This window comes from Spinacia oleracea, chromosome 1, assembly GCF_020520425.1.
Source record: "Spinacia oleracea cultivar Varoflay chromosome 1, BTI_SOV_V1, whole genome shotgun sequence".
In the NCBI taxonomy this organism is placed as follows: domain Eukaryota; kingdom Viridiplantae; phylum Streptophyta; class Magnoliopsida; order Caryophyllales; family Amaranthaceae; genus Spinacia; species Spinacia oleracea.
This window is the reverse complement of record NC_079487.1, coordinates 13,955,834-13,976,999: the sequence shown is the minus strand read 5'-3', so window position 1 is coordinate 13,976,999 and position 21,166 is coordinate 13,955,834. Positions and strand designations below refer to the sequence as shown.

Below are 21,166 nucleotides of genomic sequence, written 5' to 3'. Positions count from 1 at the left end.
TAGAGTTTAAATCTTTGTAAAACATTATTGGTTAATCATTCACAATAAATGAAAGGAATTCATTTTTCCATTTAATTTGTGGTTTATTAAATGATGAGTCCCTTCAATTTGACGATATATTCAATATAGACTGTCAGGACCAGTCCTGTGACTAAGAAATGTCTATCAAGTGAACTTGAATGTCAAAGGTTGAAAATGGTCCCTAGTCGGAGTTTTCTATAAAATTGGACGCATAGAAAATGTTAGACGACTAGAATGCAAGATGACTAGTAGTTCTGTTTCTTGAACTATGTGGACATGGCAATGTCATAATCATTTGCATAGATACTTACTTTGGGAAGACTAGTATCGGACAAGACCTATGAAACTTTACTGTAAGAGATGAAAATCTGTCATAAGTAAATTTCATTAAAATTATTAGACACTAAATCCTCAATACCTGAGTGATTTGAGATTACTTGTTTGAGAACTGGTTGCTTTGACGTTGACCAACCGTCGCACGTAAAAGGAGGCTATAAAGGCAACGCTCAGGTAATCACCTATCAAATGAAGTCTAATCTCAAGATCGCAAGATTGGGATTGTCCTCCCATAAATCGGGATGAGATGCTTAAAAGTTGTACAAGGCCACTCGGAGAGCTAGAAACTGTGAAATGCATGGCCGTGCTCGGATGAATCATAGGCTATGATTATCTGTTTATTTGATCAGTTGAACTCTGAAACCGAGGAACACCTCTGGACATAATAAGGATGACAACTCTTACCTTATGTTCAAGAGCAAGCATCGAGCGACAAAGGAATTAGGAAATGCACACTTGTCCCTAAGGACAAGTGGGAGACTGAAGGAAATAATGCCCTTGGTCCAAGTATGCATTCAATGTTAAGTCTAATAAATGCGGTTCAGTATTAATTAACAAGTTAATAATTCAGTGAGATCAAGTGAGCTGAATGCCTGGCTAGAGGCCGCTTCAGTTCAAGTGGAATTAATGATATTAATCCACAGCTTACTCTTGACTGAACCCGTAGGGTCACACAAATAGTACGTAAACGGATCAAGTATTTAATGGCATTAAATACTCCATCTATGGATATTCGGAATCGACGGATCTTGGTTCCAGTGGGAGCTGAGATCGTCAAAGGCAAGCAAATGAATACTCCGGAAACGATGATATTGCCGGAAACGGAAATATGGATCGTATCGGAAATATAAATATTATCCAAGTCGTATATGTTGCCGGAAACGGAAACATGGTACGTATCGGAAAATATTATCGGAAATAGAAATATTGCCGGAATCGGAAATATTGCCGGAAACGGAAATATTGTCTGAATCGGAAATATTATCGGAATCGGAAAATAATTCCGGAAACGGAAATATTAAATATTTGTTCGAAACGGAAATTAATTCCGGAATCGGAAATATTAAATATTGTTCGTATCGGAAACGAATTCCAGAATCGAGAATTTAATCGGCAGCGCATCGTACGAATTAGCATCGGACGAGGCCTGCCAGACGAAGGCCCAGCACGAAGCCGGGCCATCGCCCAGCAAGCCAAGCGCAACAACCACACGCCAAACATGCGACCAGGCCCAGCGCAAAAGCCAGGCCCAGCCGAAGCTTGGGCGCGCGCGCGGGGCTGCGACGAGTGGGCTGGCGCTGTGCGTGGGCCGCAAGGCCTGCGTGCGGTGCTAGCGTATTACTCGAAGTGTGTTACTCGAATCCTAAAGCGTATAGAATTCGTTTAATGATTAAATTCCTAATCCTAAAAGATAAATTAATTAAATAAGAGTTCCACTAGGATTCTAATTTAATTAATTCGTATCCTAGTAGGATTCCAATTCTCTTTCCATACCCCTATAAATATGTGGCCTGGGTTCAAAATTTATAACGAGTTTTAAAGTATTCAAAGTGAGTTTTTGAGAGAAAAATTCAGTCACATACCTTGCCTAAAAGTGCCGAAATTATTAGTACCTTAAGGGCGATTCTAGTTGGTCATTCTTAAGGCGGATCCGGACGGGCTGTGGACTATCTACGGAGGGACGACACTTGGAGTCCTAAAGACTTGTTCTTGTTCGGTTCGGGCGCAGCTAGGGAAGGCACGCAACAAAGAGTATGCATCTAAACTATGCTAAATGATTATGTGTAAATAATATGTATTCCTGGCTTAATGGTTGTTTCCGCATGATTTATGAATTGTCATATGTATCATAACCTAACATATACTCACAGGAAATCCAATTACACTTGATTGAATAAAAGAATCGTCACACCCACGAGGGACGAGGTCACGCATTAGCCTCGTGCTTTTTCGACCCCCTCACAACGAGCCATATCCCGGAATCCCAAAGGTTGATACATATATATAGTATCATTTAAGTTTCAATGTAAGAAAAAATTCTTTACATAAAGTTGGTGATGGGCCAAGAGTGAGATAAAACAAAAGTAAGAAAAACTCGTATAGTCGTTGGTTTAACAATCATACTAAATGTCTCTCCATATTCAACACCTTCCCGTTGGGACCTTCCAACACCTACAAGACGAGCTTTATGCCTCTCAAAAGAACCATCAGATTTCTTTATATTCCGAAGAACCCAGAAAGACCGAATAATATTAGTATTTGTATGACGAGGGACCAACTCCTAAGTCTTACTATCAATAAGAGCATTATATTCATCCTTCACAGGATTTTTCCAATTCGGGTCATTAAGGGCATCAATCGGATTCTGAGGAACAAGAGAGATAAAGGTAGTGGTGGCACTTAAGGCTTGATTTTTGTATTTCAAGTTCGGTTTAATATTCCACGTCGACTACGTGTAGTCATCCATGGAACTGGTGGTAATGAGGGTGATGTGGTACTAGCAGGGGTTGGGGTTGGGTTTCCGCGTTGATGAGGCGGTCGGTATGGGCATTGGCTCATAACGGGCAATGAAGGAGGAGGTGGGGAGTGGGTCGTGCTAGGGAGAGTTGCGGTTGTTAGACCATTAGTGAAGTGGGTAAGAACTTCTAAACAGAAGATAAAGGAGAAGGTGCGGAGTTGTGGGGTTGGATTGCAGGTGGAGAGTTGGGCCTCAAGGGATGCAAATGTTAGGCTAGCCCAGTAGGTGGGGCTGCATTAGCTTGGTCATGTAGCAAGTGAATTCGTAGGGGAGAGTTTTCATCACCCAAGCATTCATATGAAGCAGGAGTGGGATTTTTATTCTTGAAAATGGACAATAATTCTCATCAAACTACAGATCCACTATGATTATTTTCAGGCTCCATAAATCATAGCATTTGTACCCCCAATGATTGGAAGGGTACCCTAGGAGAACACATGGAGTGGACCTAGACTAGAGCTTCTGAATGTGTGTGGATGGGAATAAAGGAAAGGATAGACAACCAAAGAACCGGAGATGAGAGTATGAGGGATTATTTTGATAAAGAATTTGGGTGGGTGTCTTATATGCTAAGCTTTTAGAAGGGAGAATATTGTGAACATACGTAGACATGGCAAAAGCATGATTCCAACAGGAGAGCAGCATAGATCCATGGGCTAGGAGAGTACAAACAAAATTATTGATGTATTTATTTTTCCTTTAACCGCCTTACCATTTTGTGGCGAGGTGTGGGGACAAGAAAATCGAAAAAGCATCTCGTTTTGTTCACAAAATTTGTGGACTGGACCATTGTCAAATTCACGGTCGTTGTCACATTGAAAGTTTTGATTTTTTTTCCAAATTAAGTACGAATATAAGTCCAAAATGACAATAAAATACTATAAACTTGGGACTTTGTTTGATGGGAAAAGTCCAAATAAAATTAGTATAATTGTCAAGAAAGAAAACATAATATCTGTGACCGGTAGATCTGAGAATAGGTGATGTCCATAAATCACTATTAATAATGTCAAAAGGCATCGTAGTAGTTGAAAGAGAGTCATAAAAAGGTCTATCAATCAATTTCTCCAAAGGACAAGAATGACAAACATTGTTCCGAGCCTAATTGCATTCTATCAAATAACTACTATGCAAAGAACTTAAAATAAAATCCCTCGGATGACCCAAACAAGAGTGCCAAATATGAGGAGAGATGATAACAAAAGTAGATGGTGAGTAAGAGGAAATGACTCGATAATTTATAGTAAAGGGATAAAGATCACACGAACTCTCACATCTCATGAGTTTGCTCCCTGTTCGTAAATTATTCACAGAAAATCCAAAAGGGTCAAATTCAATAGAAACCATATTATCTATAGTAAATTTACGAACGAAAATAAGGTTTTTGATGATTTGAGGTGCATGGAGAACATTTTTCAGGTTTGGGGAAGTCTTAACTTGAAGGGAAGTATGACTACAACCATGAATTGGAATCATGTTACCATTACCAACAATAATACCATTATTTTGGCTTAATTGAAAGTAAGACGGGAGAGGGAAGGAAATATGTCATTGCTCTAACAATAATAAATGCGGTTCAGATTAATTTAATAAGTTAATTATTCAGTGAGATCAAGTGAGCTGAATGCCTAGATAGAGGCCGCTTCAAAACAAGTGGAATTAATATTATTAATGACACAACTTACTCTTAATTGAACCTGTAGGGTCACACAAATAGTACGTGAACGAATCAAGTATTTAGGTGAATATAATATTCAGTAAATACTCTAATATATTGATACTCGGAAACGATGGATGTTGGTTTCAGTGGGAGCTAAACAAACCATCAAAAGGCAAAGATGGTACATATGGAAATGATTGCTTAAGTCGAAATGCTTAAGTCTATAAATCAAGAAATGATTGCATATTGGTACATATGAAAATTGGATGACAAAACGTATTGCTCAATTAAATTTTGGAAGAAACTATGAACATGGCATGTCATAGGATTTGTTGATCCAAATAATGCTTGAAATAGAATGCTAACTTATGAAATCAAAACATGGATTTAAGTAAGAAAATGGGGATCGGAACTGTATTTAATTTAGTGAAACTAATAAGTGTTTTAGTTTCAGAAAATGTACATGAATCTTATTGATGTATGAGAAACTTAGTGGGAGTAAAAATCAATTGGTCCTATGTGTATCACACATTTCTCTGTGAAATAACATTCAAAGGTTAATCACTTAGATCAGAAATTATTTATCAATGTTGGACCAAGGAGAAACTTAGTACATGTTGGGTATTAAGATTTAATTACAAATATCTTAAATTGTTTTGGATTAAGTAATGGAATTCACTAAATCAAACATGAAAGACTTCATAGGAGATATTCTACCCATGTTGATGTGGCTAAAAAGAATTATCCTCCTTGAACCAAACGTAACGCGACATGTGGCACCTTCCATACCCATGTTGATGTGGCTAAAAAGAATTTTCCCGTTAATGATAGTTATGCTAGTCGAATGTTTGAGTTAGTTCATATTGTTTTATGGGGTCCCTATCAGACTCCTTCGTCCCATGGAGCGAAGTATTTCTTGACAACTGTTGATGATTTTTCACGGAGTGTGTGGGTTTTTATTTAATTATCAATAAAACAGAGGTTGAGTATATGTTTCTTAATATTGTTGCTATGATCAAATGTTAATTTAATCAAGTCATCAAGGTTGTTATAAGTGACAATGGTATTGAGTTCAACTCTTTGCAACAGTATTTTTTTAGACATGGCATGTTGTTTGAATCATCATGTGTTGGGACACCTCAACAAATGGGAGAGTGGAGAGAAAACATTAACATATTTTGAATGTGGGAAGGGAGTTACATTTTCGAGGAAATTTGCCTAAGAATTTTTGAGGGAATGTGTTATGGCCGCTTGTTATCTTATCGATCGTACATCTACCCCTCTCCTTGACAATAAATCGTCTTATGAGTTATTCGGGAAAATGCGTTCATATGCACCTATTCGTGTTTTTGGTTGTTTGTGTTACGCGTACAAACAACAAAGTAAGGGAGACAAATTTGAGTCATGAAGTAGGAAATGTGTGTTTCTTGGATATTCATTTGGTCAAAATGGGTGGAAATTGTATGACTTAGAGACACGAGAGTTTTTTGTCTCTCGCGATGTGAAATTCCATGGCATGTGTTCCCGTTTATGGAATCAACGGATGGGTTATTGCACCTAAATACTAATGTTAGGGTGGATGAAAATGTGATGGATAATATGGATGCATTTGATCAATCACTAGAATGTGGGGGATGCTGTAATGCAGCAGCATATGGAAGGGAGTAATATGTTTTTTGGCAACGTGTTGTTTGGCACGGGTGACGTAGTAGTGCAAGTTGAGGCAATGGTTGAGACGCGCAAGAAGATGCATGAGGCAAGGGTTGATGCTTGTGAGGCGATGCAACTAGGTGTGAGTGTGGAGAGTGAGGCGTCAGAAAAGTCGCAAGGTGAGATGTTGAGTGTTGCATAATGTTGTGGGCCTGATGCGTCAAGTGAACTACAACACGCTGCAACAGCAGATGCGAGAGAGGATGAACTGCAGCAACATATGACAACTTGCAAGTGTGGGGGATGCAATGGATATTGAACATGGGGAGCACAAGAATATTGTGAATAATGAGGTCATAGCTCCGTAAGAGTAGAGGGAAGCCTAACCAATTTTCCATCGTCGAAATCGCACGACTATGTGATGTATACAATACTAAAAAAAATAAAGTACTTTTGAAATTACATCAATGTCATCGTCCTTAGGTACTCCTTATGCTATCACATATTTTATTAATTACGAAAGTTGATCGTCGAAACACAAAAATATTATTGCAGCATTGCAGGAAGAAAGGACACCCAAAATATTTAAATAGGCAATGCAACATGAGGGGTGGCGAAAAGCAATGGCAGTTGAGATTGATCGATGCACTTGAGGACCAGGGTACTTGGACATTGGAGAGTTTTCCTAAAGGAAAGAAATCACTTGGAAGTAAATGGGTGTACACTGAAAAGTGTGACAAAGATGGGGGAATTTGTTGCGTTTAGAGACAAGGTTAGTATGCTTGTGCAATCATTAGGAAAAAAGAATAGATTATAGTGAAACATTTTCTCCTGTGGAAAAAATGAAAATTGTTCATACTTACTTAGCAGTTGCAGCTGTTAAGAACTGAAAGGTGGCCCGTAGTAGTCATGAATTTTATGTCTGTCAGATAAAATATGCTCCATATATTATTTCCGAGACTCGGTTGTTAGGTACAAAGCCTACGGACTTTCCAATGGAGTAAAATCACAAACTAGCATTGACAGAAGGGCCAGAGTTGGCAGATGGTCAGAAGTATAAACGCTTGATCAGGCGTCTGATTTACTTAGCAGTTACTCGGCTGGATTTGGCATAATCAGTACGTATTTTGTCCAGTTTATGCAGTCACCGAAAGAAGAGCATTGGGAAACAGCTTTGAGAGTGGTCCGATATTTGAAAAAATGTATGGGTCAAGGGATTTTTCTACATTATGATAGTGCATTGCATTTAAAAGGGTGGTGTTATTCAGATTGGGCAAGTTGCCCGTTGACGCATCTTTTGTTGATTGCTTGGTTTGTATTACTTGGTATGTCTCTTGTGTCTTAGAAGACTAAGAAACAACATAATATTTCACGTTCATCATTGGAGGCAGAATATCGATCGGTGGTCGCATTGGCATGTGATCTAAAGTGGTTGAAGCAACTACAACGAGATTTGGGAGTATCGCATAAACAAGGTATGAATTTTTTTGGTCGGCATTGCGTATTGCACAAAACTCAATATTTTATGAGCAGACAAAGCACATTGAATCAAATTGTCATTTTATTCGAGATGCGATCAAGGAAGGGGTCATTTGTCCTTCGTATGTATCGACGAATGTACAATTGGCTTATATTTTCACTAAAGCATTGGGGAAGGCGCAATTTGAGTTTTAAGCAAGATGGACATTCGAGATTTTCATGTCCCACCTGGAGGGGATGTTACGATAATAATATTGTATTAATATTGTTAATATTGTAATATTTCTATATATGTTAAGTTACTTGAACAACCTTCATACGATGTACTTTATATACTTGAGAATATATGAGTTTGAGGCCCTGTTGGATAATCAGAGTATAGCGTTTAGCTGTTTACTGTTTGAATTAGCAGTTAGCTTATTACCTTTTTGTTTATCGGATTTGACTGTGGATTTGACTAGTTGTTTACATAAACATGTTTGGTAACCTTAGAAGTTTTATAAAAGATATTCACTATTTAATTGTGTAAAAAGACATTTATGGACATTAGTCTTGTGTAGCATTTATTTTTTTTGTTAATAATTAATTAAGATGTAAAATTGCCGTTTTGCTAATTTATATATTATTGTGTAACTTTGAATAAACAAATAAATATCATATACTCCCTCCGTTCCTAAATGTTGTATCCGTTTCCATTTTAAGCGTTCCCTTTTGTTGTATCCGTTTCTATTTTGGACATACATTTTATCCTAAAATACCCTTATATTTCTATCTAATTACCAAAATACCTAAAGATTCTACCCATATTCCCACCTAAATTTCCCAACCCCTATTATTTAATGCTTTTCCCTTCCCCATATACCCACTCTCTCACCTCCTTTATCACCCTATCATTATCACTCCTCTCTCTTACCTTATTTCTTTATTATTTTCTTTTTTTTATTTATTATAATCCCTTACCTACAATCATTTTTCTTACGCCCAATCATTACACTTATACCAATACAAACCAAGATTCCAATTTTCTTAAAAACACCCCACTTTTTCAAATGGATACAACATTTAGGAAAGGAGGGAGTAGAATACTAGTATTTAATACAAGTATGCATAGAATACAGAAACCTCAATAGTCAATACTGCGGTTGCCTGCTAGGATTGTAAGGTTCAAGTTGTTGTCCCACATCATAAAATGTAGACATTAACATCACACGAGAACATCATATAAACAAAAACATTCTTTCATTCAAAGTCATCTTTGCGCTTGGGGCAATGACGCAGCTAGTGAGGTAATAACCGAGGCGCGTCAATTGCTGGTTGAAAACTATTTCCAAACCCCCTCTTCGACCTAGGCTTGACCTTGGTCGTCGAGAATTTCTGGAAGGGCTCCCTTTCTTGAGGGAAAAGCCTTACAATTTAAATACAAAAAATTTCATTCTTAAGTATATAACTACAGTTCGTGCTGAAACAGTTTCTTTATTTTATGACTGTTCATAATTCCTGGTCTAATAATTCAATTGAAAATATATTGTGGGCTCTCCTATGATGCAGGTTTGAATCTTTGCTTTCAGTTTTCTTGACCTGATCGACGAGCCTTAAATTCTTAAAATTAATCGAATATCGTTACTGAAATTATATAGGCGATGTATGTAGATCATACAGTTTAAAATTAGATCAATTAGAAATCAAAAGACTTGACATTTTTTCCATTTAGGTTATTAGAGTACACACTGCTCATCTGGAAATAACTAAAATATTGTGGGTTCAGAAAAATATGCAGATTGCTCCCACATAGGAAAAGGAGAAGATACAAGCTAGAATAGCGGTATAAATAAGTGGCCATCATTTTTGCTAAACTCACGCAGCCATGCAGTGAGCACAAAGCGAACTATTCTTTCGCCTTTTACTAAAGAATACCGTGTGCTCGCTGCATTTAGTGGCATACGTTTATTTTTGGAGGGAGTTCCATTAGGAGCTTCCATTAATACAGTATCACTTTCTAGGTATCACTTTCTAAGTATCGTGGATGAATTAACTGGAAAACATTGTTCTTAATTTCGTTTGTTCTTGTGCAAAAGGAAATTTTAGGTTTTGGAAATTTTAGGTTTTGGAAATTTCTAATTTGATCGAAATGCTATCGAACTTTGATAATTTTTTTGTGCAAGTATTGTGATAAAAGTAAGAAGTGGTTGATCAAGGGAGTATAACTCATGATCGGCTTACTAATATATCTTTTGAACATCGCTGACATATTTGATATAATTATAAACTGGAGAGTGAACAAGGCCGGGAAGAAAGAAAACATTACAGAAGCTTAAAGTTTACCAGCATGTGCCTATAAACAACAAGACTTTACCAAGGTTTTGAAATGCAGCAATATTGATTGGGTCGTAGCCGTAGACTGTTGAACTTTCTGAGTATATGTGTATCCAATACGTTTCTGTCTAAAAGATGCACCTTCGGGAAACAACGCAATAAAATACCATGAAAGTACTCCGTATAAGATAACCGAAGCAGAGAATTTTGTCTTGTACCACGCATTAGGCTTAGCTAGTTCTTAACTTGGTCTGAAAATATAGGGAATTAAGTTGAAAGGGCCTACGCAAATGCAGTCTCCCAACCAAATACCAATGCCATAATTATTCGACGTGTATTGTTATTCGACGTCCGCATACGCTAAAATCGCCCGCATTTTTATCTTGAAAGGACAAAATTACCCTTACAAAAATATTACCCCTCCCTTCGATTATTTCACCACATCTCTCACCCCTCCCCTCCTCTCCTGTGAACTGCTCTCCCGCCTTGCCGGAAACCATAAATTCCGGCAAATGAAATATTCATTAACGCACCACAGTCAAAATATACAACATACGTATAACTAATGCCGTTTCCGTAATCCTAGGATTGTTAGCATGATTCTAGGCTATAATTACATAATACCTTATATAGAAGATTTTAGCGTAATCCTAGACTTGTTAGCATGATGTTAGGCTATTATGTACATAATAGAAGATATGCTATATGTACAATTTAATTGGTAAATTACAAATATTGATCATGGCGAATGGATTTGTTGAAGGTAACTAAGCAAATTGAATTATTTTTCTTAACCGGAATCCCGCGCACGAAATTTGCTTGATAATCATGGCTGCCGCGCACGAAATTTGCTTGGCAGCCATGGCCACCAAGCAAATCTCGTGCGTGGTTGCCATGGTTTACCACGCAAATTCCGTGCGCGATACCCATGGTTTACCACGCAAATTACCTGCGCGAGTTCTAGGTAAAAAACGCAGCTTCTCCGGCGATAAACGTAGCTTCTCCGGCACCTTTGTACTTCGCTGCTCTGTGCTCGCCAATGATTCGCGGCCTCACGGGGAGGACGAATGAGAGGACTAAAAGAAGAGAGGGGAGGAGGAAGGGGACGAACGAAATACGGGGATGGTAGGACGAAGCATTGAGGGAGGCCGCAAACTTTAGGGTGGTCGGATTGGATTTTTTCGGCCGGAGTTCTTTTAATACATGGATGGATGACCAGGGTGGAGGAAGGGGGGGTCAATTTATTCATAAAGGTTAAATTCGTAATTTAACGTAAAGAATTAGGGCGTTTTTAGTTAACTAGGGCGTCGAATAAAAATCCCCATAGCTAGTTGAACCTCATCCATTAAAAGCACAAACTATAATACTTCGTACGAGACATAAGGCTTTATAATTCATTTTAAGATACTAACGATAATTATAAACTCTTCTTACCACTTTAACGAAATCCAGTACCTAGATAATATATTTTGACATTTTCAAAGCAAACAGAAATTTTAAGAATTGGATTAGACAAGGGCCGCGCGAACGCAGGCCCCCACTATCACAAATTATGACGTAGACTCTCCCACTTGGGGAGATCTTAGGCTAATGCCCTTCCTAAGTGCAATGGAAGCCATCAGCCTAGGCCATGAACCTTGTTGATCGCCCATAGACCTCGTCCAGGTAAGTAAGTTTTACATTATTCACTCTTCTATTTTATACTAGTTTCATTTCCTAAAAATGTGCTTTTCCAATGTGGGATAGTTGTATTAAAGGTTGTCAAAATGTGAACCGATCCGATCAACATTCGACAATAACCGAACTGATCCGGATAAAAAGATCATACATTCAATCAAGGATGAGCACAATGACCATTGACCACACTAAAAATATTATTCGATTATACTCAGAATTGATTATACTCAGAATTGATTATACTCGTAATCGACCGATATATGACCCTATTTGACAGCCCATGAATGTCTACATGGTTACTCTGTATTGGTTAAAATAACCAACTACTCCATGACAGTATTATAAAAGTGAAAATAAAGTTTATCAAAATATGGGGATGAATGGGCTGATCATTAATCGAATTCTTTTGTTACTTGAATATTAATGTTTGGTTTTTATAGCATAAATAATAATAAAAAAAATTGCACATGTTCCTCCTGTTCCTTGAAAAAACTATAGAACAGCAAATTCGACTATGGAAATTGAAGGTACTATTCATATACATTCTATGCCCCAAACAAAATGTACTTTTTTTATATAACGGAGGAAGACAGGTTAACTATAAGTGAGTGACGAACTTGAGTGATCTTTGTTACGTACAAAACTGCTTCCTTAATCACCTCTCGAACCCAATGATTTACCTCGGAACTCTTAAAACACCATGGATTCATAATCCACCAATTGTTCACAGGGATTTCAAGTGTGAGAATTTGTTTGTGAATGGTAATTCAGGCAAGGTTAAAGTCGGAGATTTAGGACTTGCAATAGTTCTAGAACATGCTACTGCACAAAGTGTTACTGGAACCCCTGAATTTATGGCACCTGAGTTGTATGAAGAAGAGTATAATCAACTAGTGGATGTATATTCTTTTGGTATTTGTATGTTGCAGATGATAATTTGTGAGAAACCTTATAGTGAATGTAGTAACTCAGCAAAGGTTTACAAGAAGGTTAGTTCTGGAATTAAGCCTGAAGCACTCAGCAAAGTGAATGATCCTCAGGTTAAGGAGTTTATTGATAAGTATTTGGCTCCAGTTTCAGAGAGACTATCAGCAATTGATCTGTTGCAGGAACCATTCCTCGCGTCCACCACAACTGGTTTAAGCATACCCAGATGCAGTCCATGTTTGACGGAGTTGTTGTGCTCGTGCAAGTGTCTGCCTACTACTCCCTCCGTCCCATAATATAGTGCCCGTTTGACCAAAATCACGGTTATTAAGGTAAAGGATAACATTGATAATAAAAACAATAATGATTTGTACTTTCAAGATAAAGTACATGTTAGTTGGCAAAAATGAAGAGATAAATTATAGATTAAAGGTGTGTACATAATAAATAGGCCTAAAAAGGACAAAAATCAAGCACATGGGTTGAATAAAAGTCAAAAAGTACAATTTTCAAAGTAAAAATTAATGGTTTAAAATAGAAATAGACACATCATTTAGGGACACCATTTTAGGAAAACAGGCACTATATTATGGGACGGAGGGAGTACCTCGTCTGATCAAAATTTTCAAACCCAAGAACTACTACTTACTACTACTGAGATTCTGACATCAGGAAAACACGATCCTGCAGAGTGTTCAGTTAGCTTATCCATGGTAACAAAATGTAAACAAAATCAATAACTGGAGCACAAACAACATCAAAATGTAAATAAAGAGGTTGTCAGAAAGGCACAGTTTAGTTTCCTGTGGAAGCTATTTGTACATTTTGGGAACAAGTACTAGTTCTCAATTTTAACCTTTTTGTATTCAATATACATTCGAGTTATATATATATATATATATATATATATATATATATATATATATATATGACAATTTGTTTTACTTTACTTTTCTGTTTTTTAATTTGTTCCATAAATATAAATCAACTCAGATGTCAGAGCTTGATCAAGTAGAGTTTCGCAGTACGTACGAACTTTTAATTAATAGTTGCATAGTATTTGACTGCAGAACGTGGAATATTAGCTAACACTTATACTTGGTTGCAGGTATTAATTTATGACAAGTATGAAAGTCAAAACATTGCAACAATCAAATTAGAAAACAAATAATTGAAATTAGCAGTACATATATTCGATCAACTACTAAAATTCTAATTACACATTTCAATCCTACGTACGTACATTTAAAACAATTATTAATAATGAATAGGAGCAAAGAAAAAAAAGAAATATGAATTGAATTAAGAATAATAAGTGTTTGGGTTTCCAATTGAATACCAATTGGGCCATTAAGTCCAAAGCCCAAGGGCTCACAACAACAACATCAAATCCACTACAGTCCAAAAGGCTATTCAGCCGCCAATCAAGGCCCAAGGCCCACTTGCAATAAATAACCTAAGGGCATTTATTGTACAAACACTATAAATAAGCCGTCATGGCTCACTTACCAAGGTACGTCCATTTCACGCCTTAAGACTACTCTTCTAGAGAAGTTCTCTCTCTAGAATCCGAGCATTGTTCTTACTTAGGCATCGGAGGGGCTTTCCTCGGAAACACCCCCGAGGCTAGTAACTTGTTTATTGTGCAGGTGACTTGGACACGACGCATTCGAGCTAGCAAGATCTTCATCACACACGAAAGGGCCTTCATTCGAAGCCCAATTGTTTCACCCACTTCAACACCGCAACAATTTGGCGCCGTCTGTGGGGAAGAACACTTGAAAGCTCCGAAAAACACTTCACTTTCCACGTAAAAAATGGAAATGCCCAACAATGACAACCAGGTGGGAGATGTCCTTGTCCAAACGGATTCGGAATCCGATGGAGGAGAACAGCTGCACTCGGTGGCGAGATCGCAGCCCACAAGGGCCACCGCCACGACCAGCAGACCACTCCCTTCTCGAGAAGAGCTCGCTGCGGCCATGACCATCATGCAGAACTTCCTCTTCAACGAGAAAGAACAAGCCCAGGCAGCAGCACGACGAGAAGCGAGGAGGGCTAGGCGACAGGTATTGCTGAACATGCCCTCGACGGACGAGGACAATGTGAGGCCCGAGCAAGATCTCTCCACAATGTCAGGAACGCACCTAATGACAAGGTGGAGAGAAAGCACGTGGGATACGCAACAGAGAGCTGCACAGCAGCCAGAATGGTTCGCAACACCGTCTCCAACACCGCAAGCTCTCCAAAGCGGGGCCAGTGATCGCACTCGGATCCGAAGCTCGGTCCATAGCAGACTGCGACCTTCAGTTCATGATAGGCTGGGTAGCCCCTGTGGGTCCAGCAGACAACCCGAGGGTAGTGGCCAGTCGAGAAGGAGAAGGAGAAGTGACCGAACTCCTAGCCCCCTACACGCCCCCGAGCAATCCCTTGGAGGAAATTCGAGGAGCGAAGGTATCAGGGCGAGGCTAGGAAAGAGGATCATGACTCCAGCATCGTCCCCATTCTCGGATGACATTGTCATGGAGACAATCCCCAAAGTGAGGCTGCCAACACACTTGAAATACAGCGGGGTTACGGATCCGAGGGATCACGTCATCTCCTATGAACAACAGATGTTTCTAAGTCCCTACTCCGAAGCCTGTTGGTGCAAATACTTCCCAACCATGCTGACAGGAGTTGCGGGAGAGTGGTTCAGATCGCTGCCGAAGGGATCGATTAAAAGTTGGAAGAAGTTGAAGAAGAGGTTCTGTGTGCAGTTCGTGAGCAACAATCGCCCAGAACGAACCACTGCCGAGCTAACTTCCATACAACAAGAAAGGGACGAGAGCCTGCGAAACTTCATGGCCAGATTCATGAAAGAATCCACCAACATTCCGAACCTGCAGCCAGACGTGGCAATCTTCGCCTTGAAGCACGCGCTACGGGAGGGAAAATTCCGAGACAAACTGACAATGAAAAACCCCTCCAAGATAGCGGACGTGCTCCAAATGGCAGATGCGTTCATCAGAACAGAAGAGTTCCACAAGGCCGCAACAAGGCTAAGAGGATCCTCGGATCCGAAAGACAACAAAGCAAATCAGAGTAAGCCCGAGGGCAACTCGAGAAAGGGGAAAGAGAAGGTGGGTGCGAGAGAGGCGAGCCCAAAGAAGGATGGGAAAAAGGGCGAATTTCAACCCAAGTACACCAACTACACTCCACTCGCCATACCCCGAAGAGAAATTTTCAATCTCCACAAAGATGATGAAAAGTGGAAGCTACCAGACAAGCTCAGATCGAACCCCCTCCGTAGGAACAAGAACAAGTGGTGTGAATTCCACGATGACTTCGGCCATACCACCGAGGAATGCAACTCGCTGAAGGACAACATCGAGGACCTTATCCGCCGAGGCTACCTAAAGCAGTACTTGCTCGATCGTAGAACGGAGAGGGAAGAAAAAGAAAAAGCAACATCTGGAAAGCTACAAGAGCAAGCCCAGAGAAGGGTCCACGAGACCGAGGGGCAAAAGAAGAAACCAATTCTCGTGGTGTTCGGAGGACAAAGGTCCGGCCACGCCAGCAAGAAACACTTAAGAGCTCTATCCCACCGAGTCAACTTCAGCAATGTTGGGGAGAACCAGCCTACCCCCCCGAACATGACCTTCACTGCTGATGACTGCCTCGGGACCCAGTACAAACATGCCGACCCTTGGTGATCGAAATGGATCTCAACAACCACAATGTCCACAGAGTACTAGTCGATGGAGGAAGCGCCGTCAATATCATCTTCAGGAACTGTTTCGAGCAGCTCATCCTCGAAGAGGGAGAAGAGTCACTGACCAAGGTCAGCTACCCATTGATCGGATTCAACGGATCCGCAGCTATTCCCCGAGGAAAGATCACCCTACCCGTCACAATCGGCCAAGGCCTGGCGGCGAGAAACGTCCGAGAAGAATTCCTAGTGATGGACTGCGACTCAGTGTATAACGTCATCATGGGACGAACCATGATCCACAAAATACAAGCAGTTCCATCCACATACCATCAGATGATGATGTACGTCTCGGATGCAGGCTTCGCCGAGCGGATAAAAGGCGACCAAGAGGTGGCAAGATCAACCTGTCACACGGCCATCCGAAAGCCGAAGCTAGGAGACAGTCCCGAAGGCGAAGATGAGAAGAGCCCTCCCCCAGGTGGAGAAAAAGAGGCCAAGAAGAGAAAGGCAGAGCCGAGCAGTCTGGTAAAGCCCGCAGAGGTTGATGCTCGACCAGAGACCCTTTCCCCCGAACCAGACCAAGAAATGGAAGACATTCCCCTAGAGGATGAGTCAGACAGAAGTGTCCGAATAGGCAAAGGCCTAGGCTCGGGACTTTGAATTTTGTTGATCCAGTTGCCGAGGGATCACAAAGACATCTTCGCGTGGTCGGCGGCTGACATGCCAGGGATAGATCTGAAGATGATTTGTCACAGGCTGGACGTCAGTCCCGAAGCTCGGCCAATCAAACAGAAGAAAAGAAACTACTCCTCGGAGAAAAACAAAGCTATCGCCGAAGAGGTGAAGAAGCTACAAGAGGCAGGCTTCATCGAGCCATGCATGTACCCCAAGTGGTTGGCCAATGTGGTCATGGTCAAAAAAGCGAATGGCTCATGGCGCATGTGCGTCGATTTCACTGATCTGAACCGAGCCTGCCCAAAAGATTGCTATCCCCTCCCAAGGGTAGATCAGCTAGTGGACTCAACCAGTGGCCATGCATTGCTGAGCTTCATGGACGCCTTTTCAGGTTATCACCAAGTGTTCATGCACCCTAACGATAGAGCGAAGACCGCCTTCATCACAAGCGCGGGAGTGTTCAACTACAGAATGATGCCCTTCGGATTGAAAAATGCCGGAGCCACCTACCAAAGACTAGTTGATCACGTCTTCGCCGATCAAAAGGGAAGGAACGTCGAGGTTTATGTGGACGATTCCATAGTAAAAAGCGTGAAAGACGAAGATCACATCAAAGACTTGGCTGAGACCTTCGCCAACCTAAGGAAATACAACATGAAACTGAACCCGAAGAAATGTGTCTTCGGGGTAAAGTCAGGAAAGTTCCTCGGATTCATGGTGAGCGAAAGGGGAATAGACGCAAACCCGGACAAGGTCCAGGCCGCGCTAGATTTGCCCGAGCCGAAGACAAAGAGAGACGTGCAAAGGCTAACGGGCAGGCTAGCCGCACTGTCAAGATTCATATCGAAAGCTTCGGACAAAGGGGAACCCTTCTTCAAAGCTCTCAAACCCAAGACCCTCCCAGGAGGAGAAGCAGAACCCATAAAAAAGAAAGGCGTCCCGAGGAAAGTGGACCCCGAGCTGACATGGGAACAAGAGCAAAAGGATGCATTCCAGCAGCTCAGAGCTCACCTAGCTCAACTGCCGACGCTAGCCAGGCCCAAAGAAGGGGAAGCTCTGTACTTATACGTCGCAGTCATCCCCGGGACCGTAAGCGCAGTACTCCTCCGAGAGGAAGAAAAGAAGCAACAGCCAATCTACTTTACCAGCCGAACCCTGACGGATGCCGAAACTCGGTATCCACTCATTGAGAAAGTAGCATACGCAGTGGTGGTAGCAGCTCGGAAGTTAAGACCCTATTTCGACTCCCATCAAATAGTGGTGTTAACTGACCAGCCACTGGAGAAAGTGCTAGACAAGATAGAAAGGTCGGGAAGATTGGCTGCTTGGGCTTTCGAGTTATCTGAGTTCGGAATCAAGTATCAGCCAAGGACAGCCATCAAAGCACAGGCACTCGCAGACTTCTTGGCCGAATGTTCATATCAAGAGGTGCTAGATGACACCAAGAGAACATGGGAGGTCTACACTGACGGATCTTCCATTGTGAACGGCTCGGGAGCCGGAATAGTGCTGATACCCCCAGTGGGAAAAAGCATAGAGTACGCCCTAAAGTTCGGTTTCAAAGAAACCAACAATGAGTCCGAATATGAGGCCGCAATCGCAGGAATAGAGCTGTGCTTATCTCTGGAAGCCGAGCATGTTTGCCTCAAGACCGATTCTCAGCTCGTAGCCAACCAGATCCGAGGGGAGTATGAGGCCAAGTGGCCAAGCATGACAGCTTACCTAGCAAAAATCAAATCCTTAACGTCAAAGTTAAGATCCTTTGAAGTCATACTCATTCCCCGAGGCCAGAATGCACAAGCAGATGCACTGTCCAAGCTCGCAAGCTCAATGCTCTCCGACTTAAACAGGTCAGTCCACGTGGAAGTACACCAAGAAAAGAGCATTGACATGCCACCCCCTACAGTTTGCAATGTACGTCCCGAGCCAAGTTGGATGGACGCAGTCATTGCATACAAGGAGAGGGGAGAACTTCCTGAAGACAAGTTGCAAGCAAGGAAGCTAAAAAGGTTCAACCAGTGGTTCATCATTGACGCTAACGGAGAGCTCATGAGGAAATCTTTCTCAGCTCCACTGCTGAAATGTGTAGGCCCAACCGATGCCGATTATATCCTAAGGGAAATCCACCCCGGCATATGTGGGAATCACATAAGAGGCAGGGCATTGGCACACAAGGCACTAAGGGCCGGATTTTGGTGGCCCACCATGGTTTCCGAAGCAAAGGTGCTGACAAGGAAATGCGAGAAATGCCAAAAGTTCGGACCTGCAATCCATCAACCAGCCCAAACCTTGCAAGCAACACTATACCCCTTACCATTCGCGCAATGGGGCCTGGATATCATCGGTCCATTCCCCTCGGCTGTGAATCAGAAAAAGTGGTTGATTGTGGGGGTTGACTACTTCAGTAAGTGGATTGAGGCCGAAGCAGTCTCCTCCATCACGGAGCAGCAGGTCCGCAAGTTCATTTGGCAAAATATCATCACAAGGTTCGGAATACCGAGGCTAATGGTCTTCGACCATGGGAAGCAATTTGACAACACACCACTGCAAAGATGTTGCAAACAGTTCGGTATCCACCTCGCCTACTCAGCAGTGTGCCATCCTCAGAGCAACGGCCAAGCCGAAGCCGCAAACAAGCTCATCCTTAATGCACTCAAGATGAGAGTCGATGACGAAAAAAGCAAATGGCTAAAAGAGCTCCCAGGAACACTCTGGTCCCTTCGGACCACCGAAAAGGAAGCCATAGGACAAACGCCCTTCCACTTGGTTTACGGTTCCGAGGCTGTTATCCCTGTAGAGATTGGAACAGAAAGCTTAAGGGTCCAGGCATACAACAGGTATGATGGAGTCCATGGTCAAAGCAACGACCAACTTCTGTCCGAATCATTGGATCTACTAGATGAAGCTCGGCACGAGGCCAGAACCCTGAACGCAGCGTATCAGCAAAGAGTCAGCAAGCACTACAACCGAAGAGTCAATGCCAGACCTCTAAAGGTCGGTGACCTAGTGCTCAGAAACGCTGCTGCAGTTCAGAAGGGAAAGATCCACGGGAAACTCTCGGCAACATGGGAAGGACCATACATCATCCACTCTGAAAAGAGGACTGGCACCTTTATGCTTAAACAGTTAGATGGAACGATCTTGAAGAACCATTAGAATGCCGATGTTCTCAAGAAATATTTTGTATGATCTAACTTCCATCCTTTTGTAATCCAAGTAAGTCGTTTAATGAGAAGAGGAAAGCCACTGGCACCATGTGTTTCATTAAACATACCCTAATGTCTTTTGTTTCTATCACTATGTCTTTATGCATGCAACTTCGGATCTGATCAATCCGAAGCTAAAATCAACCCGAAGTAGCCATTCCTTGGGTTCCAAAGGCCCAAGAAATAGCTAACTCGAAAGCGACCCGCAAGGTACCGTCCAGAACCTCCGGATTCGCGGTACCCAGGGATACTCCGTTCGCAACAAAGTCTCTCGAATACAGTTATAATGAGTACGGCTCAGATCCACGGATTCCCGAAGCTCATAACTAAGAGAGACTTGCGATTTCTTGCCCAGGTTTCCGAACCACAAGAACTCGGAAGAGCGGAAGTAGACATTGAAAGAGCTCAAAAGTAGACTCAACAGATCCACGGATCTGATGAGCTCAAAAGAAGACTCTAGACATGTCTACAAACGATAAAGAGCTCAAAAGCAGACTCTCAACAGATCCACGGATCTGAAGAGCTCAAAAGCAGACTCTAATGTCAAACCTCAAAGAGCTCAAAAGCAGACTCTAAACAAATGTTCAGACCCTGAAGGTCCCAAAGCCATCAAGCTCTTCAGCAAGGCCCTGATAAAGTCAACAGGAGAACGAGTCTCTTAACAGATCCATAGATATGAGGAGCTCGGAAAGACTAAGAGAGATCCGCGGATGCGAACAGAATCCAGGGATCCCAAAACAAAAGTTAAATACTTCGGAAGTGCAAAAGAGGTAAAACGAAACAGCGAAGTCATTTTTATTCAACATTTGGGGAGCAAGTACGATTACACCAACTAAAGCTCTGATCAAACCGAGGAATCCTCAAAAATTGAAAGCAAAATGACTTAAAAAAGCTAAATCGGCAGCCATCAACAGACAAAACATCGGCCTACCGAAGTACTAAGAAAGCAAAAAAGAAATTATTGAAGTACAACGTGAAGGAAATAATGCCCTTGGTCCAAGTATGCATTC

At 41.4% G+C, this 21,166-nt stretch overlaps 3 non-coding genes across 3 annotated transcripts; 2 read left to right on the top strand and 1 right to left on the bottom strand.

The window, feature by feature from the left end:
- Positions 1 to 8,915: 8,915 nt before the first annotated feature.
- LOC130466371 (U4 spliceosomal RNA) lies at positions 8,916 to 9,070 on the top strand. The gene has a single exon (XR_008926604.1). It is a non-coding gene; the product is annotated as a U4 spliceosomal RNA (small nuclear RNA).
- Positions 9,071 to 9,524: 454 nt separating this feature from the next.
- LOC130466391 (U5 spliceosomal RNA) lies at positions 9,525 to 9,639 on the top strand. Its single transcript, XR_008926625.1, has one exon. It is a non-coding gene; the product is annotated as a U5 spliceosomal RNA (small nuclear RNA).
- A 1,851-nt stretch (positions 9,640 to 11,490) lies between these two features.
- On the bottom strand, positions 11,491 to 11,650 carry LOC130466704 (U1 spliceosomal RNA). The gene has a single exon (XR_008926872.1). It is a non-coding gene; the product is annotated as a U1 spliceosomal RNA (small nuclear RNA).
- Positions 11,651 to 21,166: the final 9,516 nt, after the last annotated feature.